General features: G+C 46.0%; 1 protein-coding gene across 3 annotated transcripts in view; it reads left to right on the forward strand.

Moving 5' to 3' along the window:
• AHCYL2 (adenosylhomocysteinase like 2) overlaps positions 1 to 20,574 on the forward strand; it is a 226,754-nt gene that overhangs the window by 123,396 nt on the left and 82,784 nt on the right. The window contains exon 1 of one of the 3 annotated variants that reach the window (XM_089328570.1): positions 19,598 to 19,910. The exons of the other annotated variants lie outside the window; for them this stretch is intronic. The gene's annotated coding sequence lies outside the window, so the exon portion shown is untranslated. Of the gene's footprint in view, positions 1 to 19,597; positions 19,911 to 20,574 lie in introns of those variants that run through there. 3 annotated transcript variants of the gene reach the window in all.

A 20,574-nucleotide genomic window follows, 5' to 3' on the forward strand; every position in this document is an offset into this window, starting at 1 on the left:
TGGATCTGAAGTGGAGCAACCAGGACTCAAACTGGTACCCATATGGGATGCCAATGTGGCAGGTGATGGTTTAACCTGCTATACCACGATGTGGCCTTAGCTATGATTTTAAGTCAGTCACTTAATCTGTCCATACTTGTTTCATTAGTTGTGAAGTAGTTATAATAAATAGGGTTGTTACAGGGATTAAATGAGGCAATATATGCCAAAACTACATAATATTTGAGATATAGAAAACATTAATTAAATGTAGCCCTTTTTTTCTTCTTATTAAAGACATGGACATGAGAAGCACCATGATAATTTTAGCGCCTTAAGGAGTACAATATGTTGCTTCTTCAAGACCCAAGTACAGTATTACTTCCCAAGTCAGCCTTCCCAGACCCCACAGGTTTACATCTGTGCTCCCTCATTCTTAGCTTGTTATTGTCATCTTTCTTGGTACTGAACTATTAGGCTCCCATGGTAGAAGCTGTGTATGAGTCTCAACAAATAGGTATCAAGTGTCTGAATGTATCAAGTATTGGGCTAGGTGAACAGCACCAGTGAGGTCCCCCTTCTCTTGAAGCATAAATTCTAGAATGGGGGAAGAAATGATAAATAAGTAGTTTCAGTTACTGGTAGGGAATGGAAGAAAGTGAAGTAAGGAGTGAGTACCAAGTTGGGGTCTGGATTAGAGACAGGATGATCAAGAGGTACCAGTGAGGCCAAGAGGTGACATTTGAGGTGAGATCCGAGTCCTTGACTCATTCCTCAGCTCCAGCCACGTAGTCTTGATTGTGTTCATGGTGATTTCCTTCAGGTTAACCTTAGAAAGCACACAGCTGAATCTTAGTTTGTACACACATTCCCTAATGATTTGTGTTGGGTTATAGCTCTGCTTTCCCTCCTTCTCTCCACACGAGTGAGCTCTTGAGCTGACTTGAATCTTTATTCTTTTAATTCGACACTTTTTTTTTGGACAGGTAGAGTGGACAGTGAGAGAGAGAGAGAGAGAGAGAGAGAGACAGGGAGAAAGGTCTTCCTTTTCCGTTGGTTCACCCTCCAATGGCCGCTGCGGCCGACACGCTGTGGCCAGCACACCGCACTGATCCGAAACCAGGAGCCAGGTGCTTCTCCTGGTCTCCCATGGGGTGCAGGGCCCAAGCACTTGGGCCATCCTCCACTGCACTCCCTGGCCACAGCAGAGAGCTGGCCTGGAAGAGGAGCAACTGGGACAGGATCCGGCACCCCGACCAGGACTAGAACCCAGTGTGCTGGCGCCGCAGGCGGAGGATTAGCCTAGTGAGCTGTGGCGCCAGCCGACACATTGGGTTTTATAAGCAGATGCTACCATTCCTAGACCTCCCATTTGAGTATAGATGCTGATCATTTTTTCATCATGCTCTCTGAGTAACTACTTGGAAGCAAACCTCACCATAAGCACTAAGGATGAGTTAGTTACCATAAACAGTGATCTTGAATTGAAGGGGGGCCTCATCGAGGGGTAAGAGTTGCAGTGCATTTTTCTGTAAAGAAACTGGGTTTCTTGGATTCCACAGTAAGGTGTGGAGCAAGTAGGTGAGGATGTGAATAGAGTTCCTCTTGATCATCAGAATTAAGAACGAGTTCTCTCCCAAGATTACTTTGTCCTGTACATCTCATCGGAATTCCTTCTTTCTGAATGCCCATGCCCTCCGTTGTTTTCTTGACAGTGAACAAGAACAGGAATGCAGAGCAGTTCAGACTGTTTCAGCTCTTGGATTTCTGTTCTCCGAGATTGCACTGACTGCTTTGTTTCCTTGTAGGTTTGGGATTCCTACAGGGAAGGGCCCACTAGGATTATTTTCCTCTCATTGATAGGCACCTTTCTCAAACAGAATTAAAGGAGATTCTCATTGTTAGAACTGCTGGTCCTTTTCATTTCAGCAACACACACTACTCCTGAGCCCACCCACCTCTACTCCTGGAAGTTCATCTTTCTGTTCTATTCAGTTTTCCAGCTGCAGGTTTTTTTTTTTTTTTTTTAAGAGTTCAGGGTGATTACCATTAAGTGGTGATTTGGGCTGTTTCATCTTTGAATTGAGTCCATCTTCATGTTTGTGACACATTTTTTTTAAAAGATTTTATTTATTTATTTGAGAGGTAGAGTTACAGATAGAGAGGAAGAGATGGAGAGAAAGGTCTTCTATCCACTGGGTCACTCCCCAAATGGCTGCAACAGCCAGAGCTGTGCCGATCCAAAGCCAGGAGCCAGGAGTTTCTTCCAGGTCTCCCACATGTGTGCAGGGGACCAAGTGGTTGGACCACCTTCCACTGTTTTTCCATGCCATAGCAGAGAGCTGGATCAGAAGAAGAGCAATCGGGACTTGAACTGGCACCCATATGGGATGCTGGTGCCGCAGATGCAGGCTTAGCCTAATACGCCACAGCACTGGCCCCTTGTGACACATTTTGGAGCTCATCTTGATTTGGTTTTGTTTGAGAGAAAGAGACAGAACTGCCATCTGCTGGTTCACGCCCCAGATGCTAGCAACACCCCTGGGCCAGGGAGCCAAGAATTCCACCCAGGTCTTCTACAAGGGTGGCAGGAACTCAGTTACTTCAGCCATCATCTGTTGCCTCTCAGGGTCCACATTATCAGAAAGCTGGAGTCAGGACCTGGAGCTGGGTATCAGACCCAGACACTCCAATATGGGATGCAGGTGTCTTTTTTTTTTTTTTTTTTTAAGATTTATTTATTTGGGGCCGGCTCTGTGTCGCAACGGGTTAACGCCCTGGCCTGAAGCGCCGGCATCCCATATGGGCTCCGGTTCTAGTCCCAGCTGCTCCACTTCCAATCTAGCTCTCTGCTATGGCCTGGGAAAGCAGTACAAGATGGCCCAAGTGCTTGGGACCCTGCGCCCATGTGGGAGACCCGAAGAAGCTCCTGGCTCCTGGCTTTGGATCGGCGCAGTTGCAGCCATTGTGGCCAATTGGGGAGTGAATCATCAGATGGAAGACCTCTCTCTCTCTCTTTGCCTCTTCTCTCTCTGTGTAACTCTGACTTTCAAATAAAGTCTTTAAAAAAAAAAAAGATTTATTTATTTTGAAAGGCATAGTTACAGGGAAGCAGAGGCAGAGAGAGCGAGAGTGAGAGAGAGCTCTTTCTTTCGCTAGTTCACTCCCCAGATGGCCGCAAAGGCAGGAGCTGGGCCGATCCAAAGCTAGGAGCCAAGAATTTCTTCCAGGTCTCCCACACGGGTGCAGGGGCCCAAGCACTTGGAGCATCTCCTACTGCTTTTCCAGGCCATGGCAGAGAGTTGGATTGGAAGTGGAGCAGCTGGGACTCGAACCAGTGCCCAGATGGGATGCCAGCACTCTAGGTGGTGGCTTTATCTGTAACGCCACAGCACCAGCTCCGGGATGCAGGTGCATTAACTGCTAGGCCAAATGCTTGTCCTGAGTTCCCGGAGTTTTTATTGAAAATATTCAATTCCTTTTTCTTTAAACTATAAATGAATAGTGTGAAAATGACGTTGTAATTTAAATGCTGTGATACTATTAAAAATTATTCTGTTGACAAAAGACAAAATAAGGTACATTATTGTCAGCTATAAATCTGAGAAAAATATCGATTATATTATATTTTCAATTTTCTGTTTCTTTGGAGCAGATATTTTTCTTCAGTCAGAACTCTGATACGTTAGTTTCATTTTTTTCAGTATCTTTTTATAGATGGTACAAAAATTTTAAATTTACAAAAGTTTCCAGTTTCCTGACATTTGCACTAATCGTACATAAGCAGTGATAGATAAAACTACTAGTGGCACCAAACTGTTAGTTGTCTCTGTATTCTTCATTGCCATGCACTTGAAGTTAAAAAAATATTTTTGGGCAAGAGCACAACACGTAAGCTGCTGTTTGAGATTAGCATATTCCATATTGGTGGGCCTGAGTTTAAGTCCCGGCTCTATTCCCAATTCCAGCTTCCTGCTACTGTGCATCCTGGGGGGCAGCAGGTGATGGCTCAAGTGGTTGAGTCCCTGCCACCCTTGTGGGACACCTGGCTCTGTGGCATTTGGGGAATACAGGAGCTGGTGGGAAGTCTCTGTGTCTTTCTTTCTAGCTCTCTCTCTCACTCTCTTTCTGCCTATCAAAATAAACAGATTTTTAAAATTGGTTATTTTTCTACAGGTGGGTGTTTGTCCTAGTGATTAAGATACCAGTTAGGACACCCGTGACCCACATCTGAGTGCCTGGGTTCCACTCCTGGCTCTGGCTCCCAATTCCAGCTTCCTGCTAATGTGCACCCTGTTGGGCATCAGTGATGGCTCAGGTAATTGGGTTCCCACCATCCACGCAAGAGACTTGGATGCATTCCTGGCTCCCAGCCTCAGCCCCACCCAGCCGGTGTGGCCATTTGGGGAGGGAACCAGTGAATGGGAGGTGGCTGCCTTTCTGCTAGTCAAATAAATAAAGTTTTAAAAGTTCACCCAGGATATCACTGATTTCCCTGGATATCAGCTGTGGAGTGTCCCACTTTCTGGATGAACTGGGAAATCCACACAAAGCCCTTCTGCCATGTGCCGAAGTCTCATGGTTGTCTGGAGGGAGAGCACTGACAGTTGCACCGTGAGCTGAGCTAGGCTGTTTTAAATTGGAATACCAGGGTTACTCAGGAGCACAACTGACTTACAGACCATGGTTACCCAGGCATGAGCACGTGGCACGCATTTTCTTGAAAATGAATGAATCCGTGAGCCTGCCGCTTCCAGGAAAACCGACAGCATTTATTGTCCGTGATAACATGCAAGCTTTCAGATGGAAACTAGAATTTTGGAAACCTCAAATCTGCCACTGTGAGCCTGACAGCTTATTCGTGTTCCAGACTCAAATCTGCTTATCTATATACATTCTGTGTTCACGTAGGTGTTCCACAGAGATTCCAAGCTTAACTAAGTGTCCACTGTGGAACTTTAGATTTCTCCCTGAAACCTTTTCTCCCCCTCAGTAAATCACCTTCCACTCAGCTGTTCAAGCTGAAACTGGAAGTCATTGTTTTTTCTTACCTCCTACATCCAATCCATCAGCGGGTCTTAGAGTTCTGCCTTCAGAGTTACCTCTGCCATCTTCTACCTTTGCTGCTGTCATCCTACGCCAGGGCGCCGGCACCTTTCCCTGGGTCCACAGCATCAGCATTCTCACTGAGCCTCCTTTCTCGCCTGTCTATAATCCATTTTCTGTGCAGTAGTAGGTGTATATATCAGTTGACTCAGTGCCTCCCCTGCTTAAAACCTTTAATCACCCCCAATAAAAATCCCAATTTTTAATCTTAGATTATAAACACCTTGATGTTTGGGCCTTTTCAACCTCAATCTCCTTTTCATTCATTAAATTCTAGCTATACAAATCATCTTCCCAAATTATTTCTTCTATCTGTGGCTTCGCGATTACTGTTATCTTTTTCTTATATGGCAAACTCTCTGTCACCCTGTGATCCTGACTCAAATGTTATTGCCTTAAAAATGCTTTCCTAGGGCCCACATTGTGGCATAATCGGTAAAGCCGCTGCCAACAACGTTTGCATCCCTTATGGGCACTGATTCGTGTCCTGGATGTGCCGCTTTGGATCCAGCTCCCTGCTAATGGCCTGGAAAAAACAGTGGAGGATGACCCAAGTGCTTGAATCCCTGCCACCCATGTGAGAGACCTGAAAGAAACTCCTGGCTTCTCGCTTTGACCTGGCCCAGCCTTAGCTGTTGCGGCCATCTGGGGAGTGAACTGCAAATAGAAGATCTCCCTGCCTCTCCTTCACTCTGTAACTTTCATTTTTATTTGAAAGGCAGAGAGAGAGAAGTCTTCCATCCTCTGGTTCACTCCCCAAATGGCCACAATGGCCGGAGCAGCACAGATCTGAAGCCAGGAGCCAGAAGCTTCTTCTGGGTCTGCCAGGTTGGTACAGGGCCCCCAGGACTTGGGCTGTCTTCTAATGCTTTCCCAAGCAGAGAGCTTGCTCAGAAGTGGATCAGAAGTGGAGTAGCCAGGACTCGAACCGGCAGCCATATGGGATGCCAGCACTGCAGACAGAGGCTTTACCTGCCTACCACAGTGATGACCCCAATAAATAAATCTTTAAAAAAATGCTTTCCTTGGTCATCCCAAGGAAATTTCTTCCTTTTATCCTTAATTTTAGTCTTGTAATTATTTCCTTTTATAACACTTTCCAGAAGTTTAATTATTTCATCTATCTTTAATTTTATTTTTTAGAAAAAGTAAGCAAATAACGTTGGATTAGTTAAGGTGGAGGTGCCTATGAGAACATCACAGAGTGAAGCTAGCCAATATTCATTGTCCAGAACTGAAATTCCGAGATCTTTGGAAATTGCTTGCACATTAAGTAAGTGAGGGCCAGCTTTATGGCTCAGCACATGAGTTGTCATGTGCAACACTGGCATCCGGTTTGGGCAACAGTTCGAGTGCCGGCTGCTCCATTTCCAAGCCAACTCCTTGCTTATGCACCTGGGAAAGCAGTGGAAGATGGCCCAAATGCCTGGGCCCTGAACCTATGTGGGAGATCCAGAAAGAAGATCCTGGCTTTGATCTGGCCAATATTTGGGAGTGAACCAGAAGATGGAAGATCTCTCTCTCTCGCCGTCTCTCCCCCTCTCTCTGTAACACTACCTTTCAAGTAAATAAAATAAATCTTTAAAAAATAGTAAATGAGGCTATGGATATAGGTAAGAATTTTTTTAATATTTTAATTTTTTAAAAAATTTATTTTCATTTTATTTGAAAGACTGAGAGGGAGAGAGATCATCCATCTGCTGGTTCACTCTCCAATGCCCACAACAGCCAGGGCTGGTCAGGCCAAAACCAGGAGCCTAGAACTCAATTCTGCTCTCCCACGAGGGTGGCAGGGATCCAAGTTCTTGCCTACTTGCTGGATCAGAAGCAGAGGCAGGACAAACCAAGGGACTGCATCGTGTGATGTGGGTGCCCCTAGTGGTGCCTTGACTGCTGTGCCACATGCCCATCCCAAGGATGAGAGGCTGCTGTGAGTGTAGAGGAAACAGACTAGAATAGAATCTTGAAGAACCTCTCCATTAAAGGCACCAGAGTGAAAAAGAAACCGCAAAGGAGCCTGAGGATCAAAGTGTCTTGGAGGTAAAAGGAAAGATGGGTAAAATGTCAGACAGGTCAAGTGAAGAGTCTCAGGGAAGAGGTATTTTAATGTCAAAATCCTGAGAAATAAAGTAAGTTGAAAAATACTCAGATTTAGCAACAAACATAGTGACCTTGGCACAGATCGTTCCAGTCGATGGGTAGGCACTGGAGGTGGACTGTGCTAGAGAACAGAATGAAATGTGAAGAATTAGGGATGTAATGAGTTGAAAGAGGATTTTTTTTTTTTTTTGAAAGGCAGAGAGACAGGCAGAGAAAGATCTTCTTCCAGCTGGTTTGTTCATTCCCCCCAAATGTCTGCCACAGCCAGGGCTGGGCCAGGCAAAAGCTGGGAGCCTGGAATGGAGTCTGGGCCTCCCACGTGCATGACAGGGGACCCACACACATGACAGGGGACCCAAGTGCTTGAGCCATCACTGCTGCCTTCCTGGGTGTGTATTAGCAGAAAGCTGACATCAGAAGCAGAGCCAGGACTTGAACTGGGTCACCCTGGGAGGGGGAGTCCCAGGCATCCTAACTGCTCCCCTAGAGTTTGGCTATGAAGGTGAGCACAGAGAGCAGGCGCTGAAAGATGAAAGTAAAGTATTTATTTTGAGAATAGAAGAGAAGTTGGAACATATTCTGTGGTGATGGGAAGAAGCCAGTGGAGGGTGAAACGTTGAAGGAACAGGAGTGAGAGAGAATACCTGATAGAGAGCTGTCCCTCCCAAAAGTGTAAATTTGGTCCAGAGCACTAGTGGGGGAATTAGATTTAGATGTGAAGAGGGAATCCTCTTTCACTAAAATAAGGAGATTGGAAAAGATGGGTGTGGGAAGATTTATAGATTTTATTGCCAAGAAGTTGGAAAAAAATCCATCTAATGATTTTAGTTTTTCTTTTTTTTTCTGTGAAATAGGAGTCATATAGACAGATCAAGGTTGTAACTGGGCGTCAGAGAAGAGTGGAGAACATTTGACAGCTGAAGGGAGATGAGAAGGAAGGGCTGAGAAAGGAAACATGGCAGAATCACTGAGGTTATTGACCATCTCCGATCCTGGTTGCTTTCCGCAGCAGAACAACTCAAACATAGGCATGGCTACTTGATAGTGGTAGGCTTGCATGTTTGAATACAGCACCTTGCAGGTTACCACTGGGTGACATTGAGTAAGACCAACTCTTACAGCCAGGTGTGAACTCCTTCCAAAACTGTAATTTCAGCATTGTTTTTAAGAAGGTAGATTGAATCCTCTTTCACCTTCTCTTTCTTTGCTAGACTTGGCAGAAGATTTTAGCAAGAGCATCTTTACCTTGAGAGAATTGTACTTAGAAGCAAGGTTGAGGTGACTTATGGACTTCACAGGAGGTGTTTACAGCACCTGCAGGCAAGAACGGGCTGATAACCTTTAAAGTCAGAGCCAATTTGCCTTGAAATAATCCAGGACAAGTGAACACAACAGCACAATCAATACTCATTATTTGTTGATTCCCCATTTATGAATTTGCCTCATCACTAAAATTTATTTATAACCACAAAATCAATACTCATGGTCCTTGGGCCAGCACTGTGACACAGCAGGTTAAGCTGCTGCTAGTGATGCCAGCATCCCATATCAGAGCAGTGGTTCAAGATCCAGTGACCAGTGGATGAAGATTCTTGCTCACTTGCTTGTTCTTGTTCTCTCATCTCTCTTCTCTCTCTGTCCATCTGTCTTGTCTTACCCTGTCTCTCTGCCTTTCAGATAAATAAAATAAATCTTTAAAAAAAAAAAAAGTGCTCACAGTCCTTTTAGGGTTATTTGCAAATAAATGCAGACTGATGAAAATTTGGAGTCACTGGCATTCTCAGCCAAGGTCAAGCAAGCCAGTGTTCTCCGCCTTCTCATTTCATCTCTCATACCATAAACAGGTGTGCTTTTCATGATCTGTTCGGTGCCATTTACTTTTTTTTGGTATTTCCTGCTTTGTTGGTGATTTCATTGTTCTAAATGGCCCCCACATGTGGTGCTTAGACACTGTGTTTGTCAGCACAAGGCTGCAATGTGAATTGCAGAGAAAAGGTGTGGTAGATAAGCTTAGTTCATGAATTCGAGTACTGTTGGCTGTGAGTTCAGTGTTCGTGAATCAGCGGTATTCATTTATATTAAAGAAGGTGTCTTTAAATGGAAATACATGTAATACAATGCTACCTATTGACCAGTGGCTGAGAGTACCTGCGTCTATCCCTGCATTTCCCTGGAACCGTGGGTCAGTGTTGGCAAATCCATTGTTTGTGTCAACTTTATAGAATGTGGCTGCCTCAAATAATAGAATTCAATATATTTACATCCAGTGGCTCTAGGTCATTCATGAAGACAATTTCCAGAAATTGGTTATTTGGTATTTGGGAGATGGTAGGGAAGGAGTTCACTTAATAGGTCTTCTCCTTTTTAAAATATTTATTTATATATTTGAAAGGCAGAGTTACAAAGAGGCAAAGGCAGAGAGAGAGGTCTTCCATCAGCTGGCTCGCTCCCCAAATGGCCATGACAGCCAGAGCTGGGTGAATCCAAAGCCAGGAGCTGGGAGCTTCTTCAAGGTCTTCCATGTGGGTGCAAGGGCCCAAAAACTTGGGCCATGTTCTACTGCTTTCCCAGGCCACAGCAGAGAGCTGGACCAGAAATGGAGCAGCTGGGTCTTGAACCAGCACCCATATGGGATGCCAGCACTACAGGTAGCAGCTTTACCTGCTACGCCAGAGAGCAGCTCCTCAGTAGGTCTTCTTTAAGATTCATGTTCTAGGACAGTTTTTGCCTCTTCTATTTTTTTTTTCTAATGTATATTTTTAAATATTCAATATCCTGGCCTTAGATGTAAAAAAAGATCTGTTTGCTAGTTGTGGTTATATTTGATTGATCTGCTTTGGAACTCATTTGAATTTTCCCCATTTGACTTTCATTGGGGAAGGTGAATTTTGAAATGCAGTCAGAACTTTTTGGCAGAAAAATGCCAGGTAAAGAGAAGTAATCGTAGTGATTTTTATCACAATCATAAAAACAGTCATGACAAGCTGTTGGATGCATGGAATTTGTGCTGTGTTTAAAACCGCTACATGGGTTGCAGGAACTTTTCCCTCCTTCAGCCCTGCATCCAGATCTTTGTCTAGATCAGACTGGGTCTTCCTTTGTACAATTTCTAAAATATGTCCTTTCTTTATCTTTCATTTGGTCATAAGGTGGTCTTCAAGGTTGACCTTAAAGTTGCTCTCATTTCTTTCAGCTACATTCTCCCTCGAATGCGTCAGGTACACAGTAGTAAGTCATCTTCCCCCTGCATGTTTTTATCACATCATTCTGTAGATGTTACCTGCCCTACTTGGAAACTTTCTGTGGCTTTTAGTTGTCTATTTTTAAATTACTACAAGAGTATCTCTGACAGTTTGTGGGAAAATGCATTAAAAGATGCTTGTTTTATTGAAAAAACTTTTGAAATGCTGCATGATTTTTTCATAATACAGATTTTTCTATGAACCTTTTGAGGATCCCTCATATATATAATTTCAGGAAATTTTTGCACCAAAATAAACTTACCTTTTAATTTCATTTTCCATTAACTTTTTTTTAAGATTTATTTATTTATTTGAAAGTCAGAGTTACACAGAGAGAGAAGGAAGAGCAGAGAGAGAGAGAGAGAGAGGTCTTCCATCCGATGGTTCACTCCCCAATTGGCTGAAATAGCCGGAGCTGCACTGATCCAAAGCCAGGAGCTTCCAGGTCTGCCACATGGGTGCAGGGGCCCAAGCACTTAGGCCACCTTCCACTGCTTTCCCAGGCCATAGCAGAGAGCTGGATTGGAAGTGGAGCAGCCAGGACTTGAACTGGCATCCATATGGGATGCTGGCACTGCAGGTGGTGGCTTTACCCACCATGAACTTTTAAAAAAGATTTATTTATTTGAAAGGCAGAGTGAGAGAAAGAGGGAGAGACACAGAGATGTTGTCCAAATGCTGGTTCACTCCCGAATGCCACAGTAGCTGAGGCTGGGCCAGGGCTGAAGCAGGGAACCAGAAACACAATCCAGATGGCCCACATGGGTTGAAGGAAGAACCCAACTACTTGAGCTCTCACTGCTGCCTCCCAGGGTCTACATTAGCAGGAAGCAGGAGTTGGGAGCTGCAGCTGAGGTCAAGCATAGCTACTCTGATGTGGGTGCAGGTCTCCTAACTGCTGGGCTGTACTTCTGCTCAAACATAGACATTTTTGAAAGTAGGGGCATTATTCTGCCTACCACACATTTCTTTTACTTCTCCCTTATTAGAACAGAATCATTCTCATTCCAGAAAAACAGACAAGCAACTCAGGAACTATTTAAACAATTTGATCTCTTTTTAAAATTTTTTTAAAGATATATTCATTTATTTGAAAGAGTTACACACATACACACACACACACACACACAGATCTTTTATCCACTGGTTCACTCCCCAAATAGCTGTAGTGGCTGAAGCCAGGAGCCAGAAGCTTTATTCAAATCTCCCATGTGGGTTGCATGGGCCCTAGTCCCTATACCATCTTCTGCTGCTTTCCCAGGCTATTAGCAGGAAGTTGGATCAGAAATGGAGCAGTTTGGTCTCAAACTGGTGGCCACAGGGGATGCAGGCATCACAGGCTTAACCTACTACTCCGCAGTGCCGGCCCCACCCTTTGATCTCTTAATGGAAATAGAGATACTTTAAAATCAGCCCTCTATTTCCCTGCTTTCTGTATCCATGGGTTCAGCCAAGCATGGATCAAAAATATTCATTTTTAAAAATTGTGTTTTCAGACTTTTTTCTTGTTATTCTCTAAAGAATACAGTATAACTATTTACGTAGTGTTTACATATATTAGGTATTAGATGACTTGAAGTATATATGAGGATGTTTGTAGAATACATGCAAATACTGTGCCATGTTACATAAGGGACTTGAGTGCCCACAGATTTCGGTCTCCCTGAGGGGTGCTGGCAGATGTCTCCCATGACGAATGTACTTTGTTCAAGTTGGTGAAGAAGGGAGGGTTTCTGAACACTTAGGGGTTTTAAGGTACCTCCGAAGTGACAGACAACAGAAGTGTCACCTTCCAACTAAAATCAGTGAGGAAAAGAAGTGGTGTAAGACTTTGAGGAAGTTACTTAATTTCTAGGTCCTGACTTCTTTATCCATATGATAAGGAAATTGAATGGGCTTATCTTTTAATTTATTATTTATATGAATGTATGAAGGTGGTTATCTCCATTCTACTAAAAATTAATTAAAAGAGATTAATAGGTAACATACAGGTTTTTTTTTTTCTTTACCCTGGTCAGTGTATACCCTTGTTCCAGGATTCAGCAAGGTCAGGAAAGCCCGGGAAGTGCCATTGACTGGAAGTGACAAAGGTGAACAGCCGGAAAAGGACAGTGGAAAAACATGAAATCCAAATAATCTGTAGTTTAGTTAATAGTATTTTTTTTAAAAAAAGATTTATTTTATTTGAAAGAGTTACAGACAGTGAGAGGGAGAGACAGAGAGAAAGGTCTTCTATCCGCTGGTTCACTCCCCACATGGCTGCAATGGCTGAAGCTGAGCAGATCTGAAACCAGGAGCCAGGAGCTTCTTCCAGGTCTCCCACTTGGGTGCAGCAGTCCAAGCATTGGGGCCATCCTCTGCTGTTTTCCCAGGTGCATTAGCAGGGACCTGGATCGGAAATGCCGGCACTGCAGGCTGGGACTTTAACCCACTGCGTCACAGTGCTGGCTGCTAATTAATGTTATTGTACCAATATTAAGTTTATATGATGTCAGCCCGGCGCCATGGCTCACTAGGCTAATCCTCCGCCTGCGGCGCAGGCACTTCGGGTTCTAGTCCTGGTTGAGGCACCAGATTCTGTCCCGGTTGCTCCTCCTCCAGTCCAGCTCTCTGCTGTGGCCCGGGAGGTCAGTGAAGGATAGCCCAAGTCCTTGGGCCCTGCACCCACATGGGAGACCAGGAGGAGGCACCTGGCTTGGCTTCAGATCGGCACAGCGCAGGCCGTAGCGGCCATTTGGGGGGTGAACCAACGGAAGGAAGACCTTTCTCTCTGTCTCTCTCTCTCACTGTCTAACTCTGCCTATCAGAAAAAAAAAGTTTATATGATGTTAATATTATCAGAAGCTGGGTAAAGTGTAAAAGAACTGTGTATACCATCTTTGTAACTTGTTTCTAAGTCTAAAATTATTTTAAAATAACAAGATTTTTTAAAATATTTATTATTTTTTGAAAGAGTTATAGAGAGAGTTTCCATCCTCTGGCTCACTCCCCGGTTGTCCGCAATGGCCAGGGCTGGGCCAGGCCAAAGCCAGGAGCTGGGAGCTTCTTCCTGGATCTCCCACATGGGTGTCAGGGACCCAAGCACCTGGGCCATTTTCCACTGCTTTCCCAGGCTGTTAGCAGGAAACTGGAATGGAAGTGGAGCAACCAGGACACAAACTGGCACCCACATGGGATGCCTGGCGACACAGTGGCTTACCTGCTGCACCACAGTGCCGGCCCCCACAATTTGTTTGTTTAAAGATTTTATTTATTAGGCCGGCGCCACAGCTCACTAGGCTAATCCTCCGCCTTGCAGCGCCAGCACACCGGGTTCTAGTCCCGGTTGGGGCGCCGGATTCTGTCCCGGTTGCCCCTCTTCCAGGCCAGCTCTCTGCTGTGGCCAGGGAGTGCAGTGGAGGATGGCCCAAGTGCTTGGGCCCTGCACCCCATGGGAGACCAGGAAAAGCACCTGGCTCCTGGCTCCTGCCATCGGATCAGCGCGGTGCGCTGGCCGCAACGCGCCGGCCGCGGCAGCCATTGGAGGGTGAACCAACGGCAAAGGAAGACCTTTCTCTCTGTCTCTCTCTCTTTCACTGTCCACTCTGCCTGTCAAAAAAAAATAAATAAATAAATAAAATAAACATAAAAAAATTATTTAAAAAAAAAGATTTTATTTATTTATTTGTAAGGCAGAGTTACAGAGAGGTCTTCCATCTGCTGGTTTACTCCCCAAATGGCTGCAGCAGCCAAGGCCGGGCCGGGCCAAATCCGGGAGCCAGGAGATTCCTCTGGATTTCACACATGGGTGCAGGGGCCCAAGCACTTGGGCCGTCTTCTGCAGCTTTCTCACATGTGTTAGCAGGGAGCTGGATGTGAAGCAGAACAGCCAGGACTGGAACCAGGGCCCATATGGGATGCTGGCGCCGGGGGCAGCAGCTTTATCTGCTGTGCCACAGTGCCAATCCCCACAAGTTTGTTTTTTAAAGACTACAATAAGAATGGAAAAGCAAACTAGAGTTTGAGATGATTTTTAAACTATAGTAACTCATCCAGCTCACTAAGGGAAATACACAACCCAGTGGGGAAAATAGGCTGTGAACTGGAAAGGCCACATCACGTAAGAGGATATCTAGGGGCCCGCACCATGGCTCACTAGGTTAATCCTCTGCCTGAGGCGCCAGCATCCCATGTGGGCACCAATTATAGTCCCGGTTGCCCCTCTTCCAGTCCAGCTCTCTACTGTGGCCCAGGAAGGCAGTGGAGGATGGCCTGAGTGCTTGGACCCCTACACCTGCATGGGACACTGGGAAGAAGCACCTGGCTCCTGGCTTCGGGTCAGCACACCTCCAGCTGTTGCAGCCATTTGGGGAGTGAACCAATGGAAAGAAGACCTTTCTCTCTCTCTCTCTCTCTCTCTCTCTCTCACTGTCTATAACTCTACCTGTCAAAGAAATAAATAAATAATCTTAAAAAAAGAGAGGATATCTAAATGGGTTCTAAACATATGAAAAGGTGCCGGGTAATGCACATGGGTTCCAATTTCTGATAACTTTTTTAATTTTAAAATTCATTTTATTCAAAAAACTAAGAGATAGAGACAGAGAGAAATAGAGATCTCCCATCTGCTGGTTCACTCCCCAAGTTCCCAGCACAGCCGTGGCTGGGCCAGGTAGAAGCCAGGAGCTATGAACTTAGGTGGCAGAGACTCAACTCATTGAACCATCACCTGCTGCCTCCCAGGATGCACAGCAGTAGGAAACTGGAGGCAGAGAGGAACTGGGATCTTTTTTTTTTTTTTTAAAGATTTACTTTATTTATTTGAAAGTCAGAGTTACACAGAGAGAAAAGGAGAGGCAGAGAGAGAGAGAGGTCTTCCATCCGCTGGTTCACTCCCCAGATGGCCTTAATGGTCGGAGCTGCGCCGATCCAAAGCCAGGAGCTTCCTCTGGGTCTCCCACGTGGGTGCAGGGGCCTGAGGACTTGGGCCATCTTCTACTGCTTTCCCAGGCCACAGCAGAGAGCTGGATCAGAAGAGGAGCAGCCAGGACTAGAACCGGCGCCCATATGGGATGCTGGCACTTCAGGTCAGAGCTTTAACTTGCTGCGCCACAACACCGGCCCCCGAGGAACTGGGATCTTAACCACTACTCCAAACACCCACCCCTCCAAGTTGCTACTCTTGTCATTGCTGATGAGAATGTAAAATGGTGCAGCTACTGTGGAAAACTATATGACAATTCCTCAAAGAAGTTAAACAAAACTATCATATGCCTTCTTTGTATATACCCAAAAATACTAAAAGCAGGGCCTTGAACAGATATTTGAACTCCAGTGTTCATACCAGCACTATTCAGGTAGCCAAAAGGTGGGAACAACCCAAATATCCATTGACAGATGAATGGATAAGGAAAATGTAGTATGAACATACAATGGAAGATTGTTAATCCTTCAAAAGGGATGAAATTCTGATGCATGCTACAATATGGATGATTCTTGAGGACATTTTCTGTAAGTGAAACAAGCCAATCACAAAAGGACAAAATTGTATGATCACACCTAACGCGAGACTGAAATAGCCAAATTCATGGAGTCAGGAAGCAGAATAGTAGCTTGCCAGCGTGAGGAGTGAGGAGTGGGGAGTTTCAGTTTGAGATCATGGAAAAAATGGATGGTGATGATGCCTGCGTGACAGTATAAAGGTACTTAGTGCCACTGAACTGTGCACTGAAAACTGTTAAATAGTAAATCTTAGGTATTTTACCACATTTTCTTTTTTTTTTAAGATTTTATTTATTTATTTGACAGGTAGAGTTATAGACAGTGAAAGAGAGAGAGACAGAGAGAAAGGTTTTCCATCCGTTGGTTTAATCCCCAAATGGCTGCAATGGCTGGAGCTGCGCCTATCCAAAGCCAGGAGCCAGGAGCTTCTTCCCAGTTTCCCATGCCGGTGCAGGGGCCCAAGCACTTGTGCCATCCTCCACTGCTACCCCAGGCCATAGCAGAGAGCTGGACTGGAAGAGGAGCAGCTGGGACTAGAACCAGCACCCATATGGGATACCGGCACTGCAGGCGGAGGATTAACCTGATGCACCACGGCGCTGGCCCCTTACCACATTTTCTAAATGGATAGTTGTAGTGATGATTGTGAGATTCAGATTGAATCATATTGTGATGATGTTTCCTAGAATGGCTACAATGAGAAGACCAGGCATGGGAGTGGGCGTTTAGCCTAGCAGGTTAAGCTGTCCACATTACACATTGGAGTCCCTAGGTTCAAGTCCCAGCTCCAGCCTCTGACTTCAGTTTCTTGCTAATGCCAGCCTTTGAAGGTAGCACTCAAAGGTAGCAGTGCTGGCTCATGTAATTGGTTTCCTACCAGCAACAGTGAAGATCTGGCTAGCATTTGCAGCTCCTGGCTTCTGCCCTGGTCCAGCCATAGCCAACTTGGGCATTTGGGGGAGAGCCAACAGATGGGAGCGCTCTCTCTCTCTGTGTTTCTCTCTGCCTCTCAAGTACATTAAAAAAAAAAAAAAAGACCAATGATTGGAAGCAACTGGAACACTGGTGTTCTGCTGGTAGGAGTATAAATTGGTCTAAGTTCCTTGGAAAACTGTTTGGCATTACCTCCATAGCTGAACGTGTGCAAGCCTAATTGACTCCTAGTTTCATATCCAACAGAAATATTTTTATATAGGTACCAAAGGACATACAAGAATGTTCTTAGCAGCATTGTTTTTTTAATAGCCCCCAAAGTGACCCAACCAAAGTCTCATCAACAGGAGGATGGGTTCAATAATTTGTAAATATCTGTGCAATGGGATTTGTCGCTCCCCCTCTTCGTGGAGGAGCAACACAGGACCCTGCGCTGTTCTTTCGTCTGCTCGGCCCTCCCCGGGTTTGCTGCTGGTTCTTCCCGGGTTGGCTACTATCCCTTCCACCTCCGTGGAAGGGCAGTTCCCCCTGGCCGCATTCCCCACTTCCGCAGGGGAGCGGCACACCGCCGGCCGGCTCTCTCGGGGGCTGCACGGGTTCCCTTAGATGTTCCCCATAGATGTTCCCTGTGCATGCCGTCTCTCTCCTCCTTTATAGTCCTCCTCCGCCAATCCCAACTCGGCTGAGTACGCTGCTCTCCAATCAGGAGCAAGTCCTACAGTTAATTGGTTGAACTGGAGGCAGCTGTGCGGAAGCTGTTTACTTCTCTCCCAGCGACATATTGTGGGAGAGCAGATGCATAGAATAAGTCCTAATTCGAGTAACTTAGTCTAGTCCGGATTGCTCCCCACAGATCCCCCTTTCTTTTTATTTTTTAGCGTTGATACGCGCCTGTCTTCGGTGTCCCGCGGCACACACTCTGCTCTACTTGCTAGAGTTGCCACAGGCTCTTACAAGTCCTATCAATCAGGAAAACCGAATCCGGGTCCTCTCTTCGCCATTGTGAGGAGGTTTTTAGGCGCTGATGCATGCCTGTGTTCGGTGCCCTGCAGCGCATGCTCTGCTCTGCCCGCAGGGGCTTACAAAACCTATCAGGCAAACCGAATCCAAGCCTTCTCATTGCCTTATTGTGGGGGAGACTTATTAGTGTTGGTTCGTGCCTATCTTCGGTGACCTGCAGCTCATACTCTGGTCGAGCTTTGCTGGCGCTTACCGCCTTAAATCAGGCAGACCGAATCCAAGCCTCCTAATTGTTGCATTGTGGGGAAGCTTTACTGATGTTAATTCGTGCCTGTCTTCGGTGACCTGCGGCTAGCCGCCCAGGTGCTCACCGCCTCACTAATCGGGCAGACCGAATCCAAGCCTTCTAATTGGCATGTTGAGGGGAGGCCTTATTTCTCTCTATTTCTCTATCTCCGGGCATTCCTATTTCTCCCATTTTACTTCTATCTTCCAGCATTCCTATTTCTCTCACTTAACTTCTAAAACTTCTGTTTCTCTTATCCCCGCAGCTTCCCGGCACCTCGCCACTTCAGCCCGCGCGCCTCTCTCATCTGCGCAGCTTCCCGGCTTTGCGCGGCTCGGCTTCGCGCGCTCCCGCCCCGCGGTCTCCACGCTTAACCCTTTCGCGTCTGAACCACGGCCTACGCCAGCGTTCCCTATCTATTCACGCCCCGTGCTCTCTCTGCACGCGGCGGCTTCCGCGAGTAACACAGCGTAGCTTGCGTCTCCGCCACTAGGATTCAATCTAAGTTCCCCGGGCTAGCCTGGCGAATTCAACCCAGCGTACGTCTCCGCCCCACGATTTGGCTTCCCGTCCTTTGCTCCCCGGGCTAATCAGACGGATCCCAATCTGGCTCACGTTTCAGCTTCTAGTTTCAACTTTTCGCCCCCTATTCCCGGGCTAACTTGAGAATCCCAAAGTGGCTTTCGTTTCCGCCTTGGCCTGCCCCCCACGGCTTCAATTTCCCTAACACTTTTCTCTACCCGGTGTGTTTCCCCAAGCTTTCCTCCAACGATATTCCTCCCTCATTTCTCCTGGCCTCTCCCCACAGTCCGCGTCCGAGTCTGTTTGTTCTAGCTTTCACTTTCGCTTTCGACCTTAGAGATTTCTCCCAGCTTCCCCCCGTAGTCCGTATCCGAGTCTATGCCTAGGCTTTCAATAGCTTCTTCCGGCACCCTTTTCGTCCGGCTTTTCCCTAGGCTGTTTGCTAGTCTCTCTCTCCGGTAATTTCCCTAGGCTGTTTGCTAGTCTCTCTCTCCGATATTTTCCCAATTCTTCCCGTTTCTTCCCTCCTAAGTTTCATATCCGTCCTAGGTTTCCTATCCGAGCTAGGTTTCCTATCCGAGTCACGGCACCATTATGTCGCTCCCCGTCTTCGTGGGGGAACGACACAGGACCCTGCGCTGTTCTTTCGTCTGCTCGGCCCTCCCCGGGTTTGCTGCTGGTTCTTCCCGGGTTGGCTACTATCCCTTCCACCTCCGTGGAAGGGCAGTTCCCCCTGGCCGCATTCCCCACTTCCGCAGGGGAGCGGCACACCGCCGGCCGGCTCTCTCGGGGGCTGCACGGGTTCCCTTAGATGTTCCCCATAGATGTTCCCTGTGCATGCCGTCTCTCTCCTCCTTTATAGTCCTCCTCCGCCAATCCCAACTCGGCTGAGTACGCTGCTCTCCAATCAGGAGCAAGTCCTACAGTTAATTGGTTGAACTGGAGGCAGCTGTGCGGAAGCTGTTTACTTCTCTCCCAGCGACATATTGTGGGAGAGCAGATGCATAGAATAAGTCCTAATTCGAGTAACTTAGTCTAGTCCGGATTGCTCCCCACAGGATTCTTGCTGGCAGTAAAGATAAGGACTACTACTAAGTGCAGCAAACTTGGTAGCTCAGATATACTGAGCAGGAAAAAGGAATAAATGTTTTATTTTATGATATTTGTATTAGGTTTAAAAATAGGCAAAACTAATCAGTGGTGACAGGAATCAGGGTAGGGATACAGTAAAGGTTATGAGAGAGGACACAAAGCTGTAGGGTACCCGGAATACTCGCTTTCCTTATCTGCGTGCTAGTGATGTGAGTATGTTGACTTTTGAGTTTTTTTAATATTTATTTAATTACTTATTTGAAAGTCAAAGTTACAGAGAGAGAGAGAGAGAGGGAGAGACAAAGATTATCCACTCGCTGGTTCATTCCCAAAGTGGCCACAACAGCCAGGGTTGGGCCAGACTAAAGCCAGGAGTTTCATGGGGGTCTCCCAGGTGGGTGGATGGTCCCAAATACTCAGACCATCCTCTGCTGTTTTCCCAGGCCATTAGCCAGGAGCTGGGTGGGAGGTGGAGCAGCCAGCACAACAAACCCGTGCCCGTATGGGATGCCAGCATCCCAGGTGGCAGCTTTACCTGCTACATCACAATTCCAGCCCCGACTTTTGAAAGTTTATGAAACTTTAACCACTTGATTTCTTATTTTTTTGTAGATAAGTGAGAAGGAATATAGTGAGAAGTCCATATTTGTTTACTGAACAACATAATGCTTCATTATTTTATTTTACCCCCAAGCTCTCTGATAAAATTGGAGGTCCTGAATGCATATTCTTTCCTACTCTTATTCTGGTTGTTTTCAAGTTTAAAGTGAAATTTTCAAGTTTAAGCTTGACTTCCTTTTGAGGACAGTTTTAGCTGGTGGTGCTAACTGTGCAGCACATTGAACCCTGACCTCAGTGGAGGTCTATTTGCTG

The sequence above is a fragment of the Oryctolagus cuniculus genome, chromosome 3 (assembly GCF_051225735.1).
Source record: "Oryctolagus cuniculus isolate XC-2025 breed Fujian yellow rabbit chromosome 3, ASM5122573v1, whole genome shotgun sequence".
In the NCBI taxonomy this organism is placed as follows: Eukaryota; Metazoa; Chordata; class Mammalia; order Lagomorpha; family Leporidae; genus Oryctolagus; species Oryctolagus cuniculus.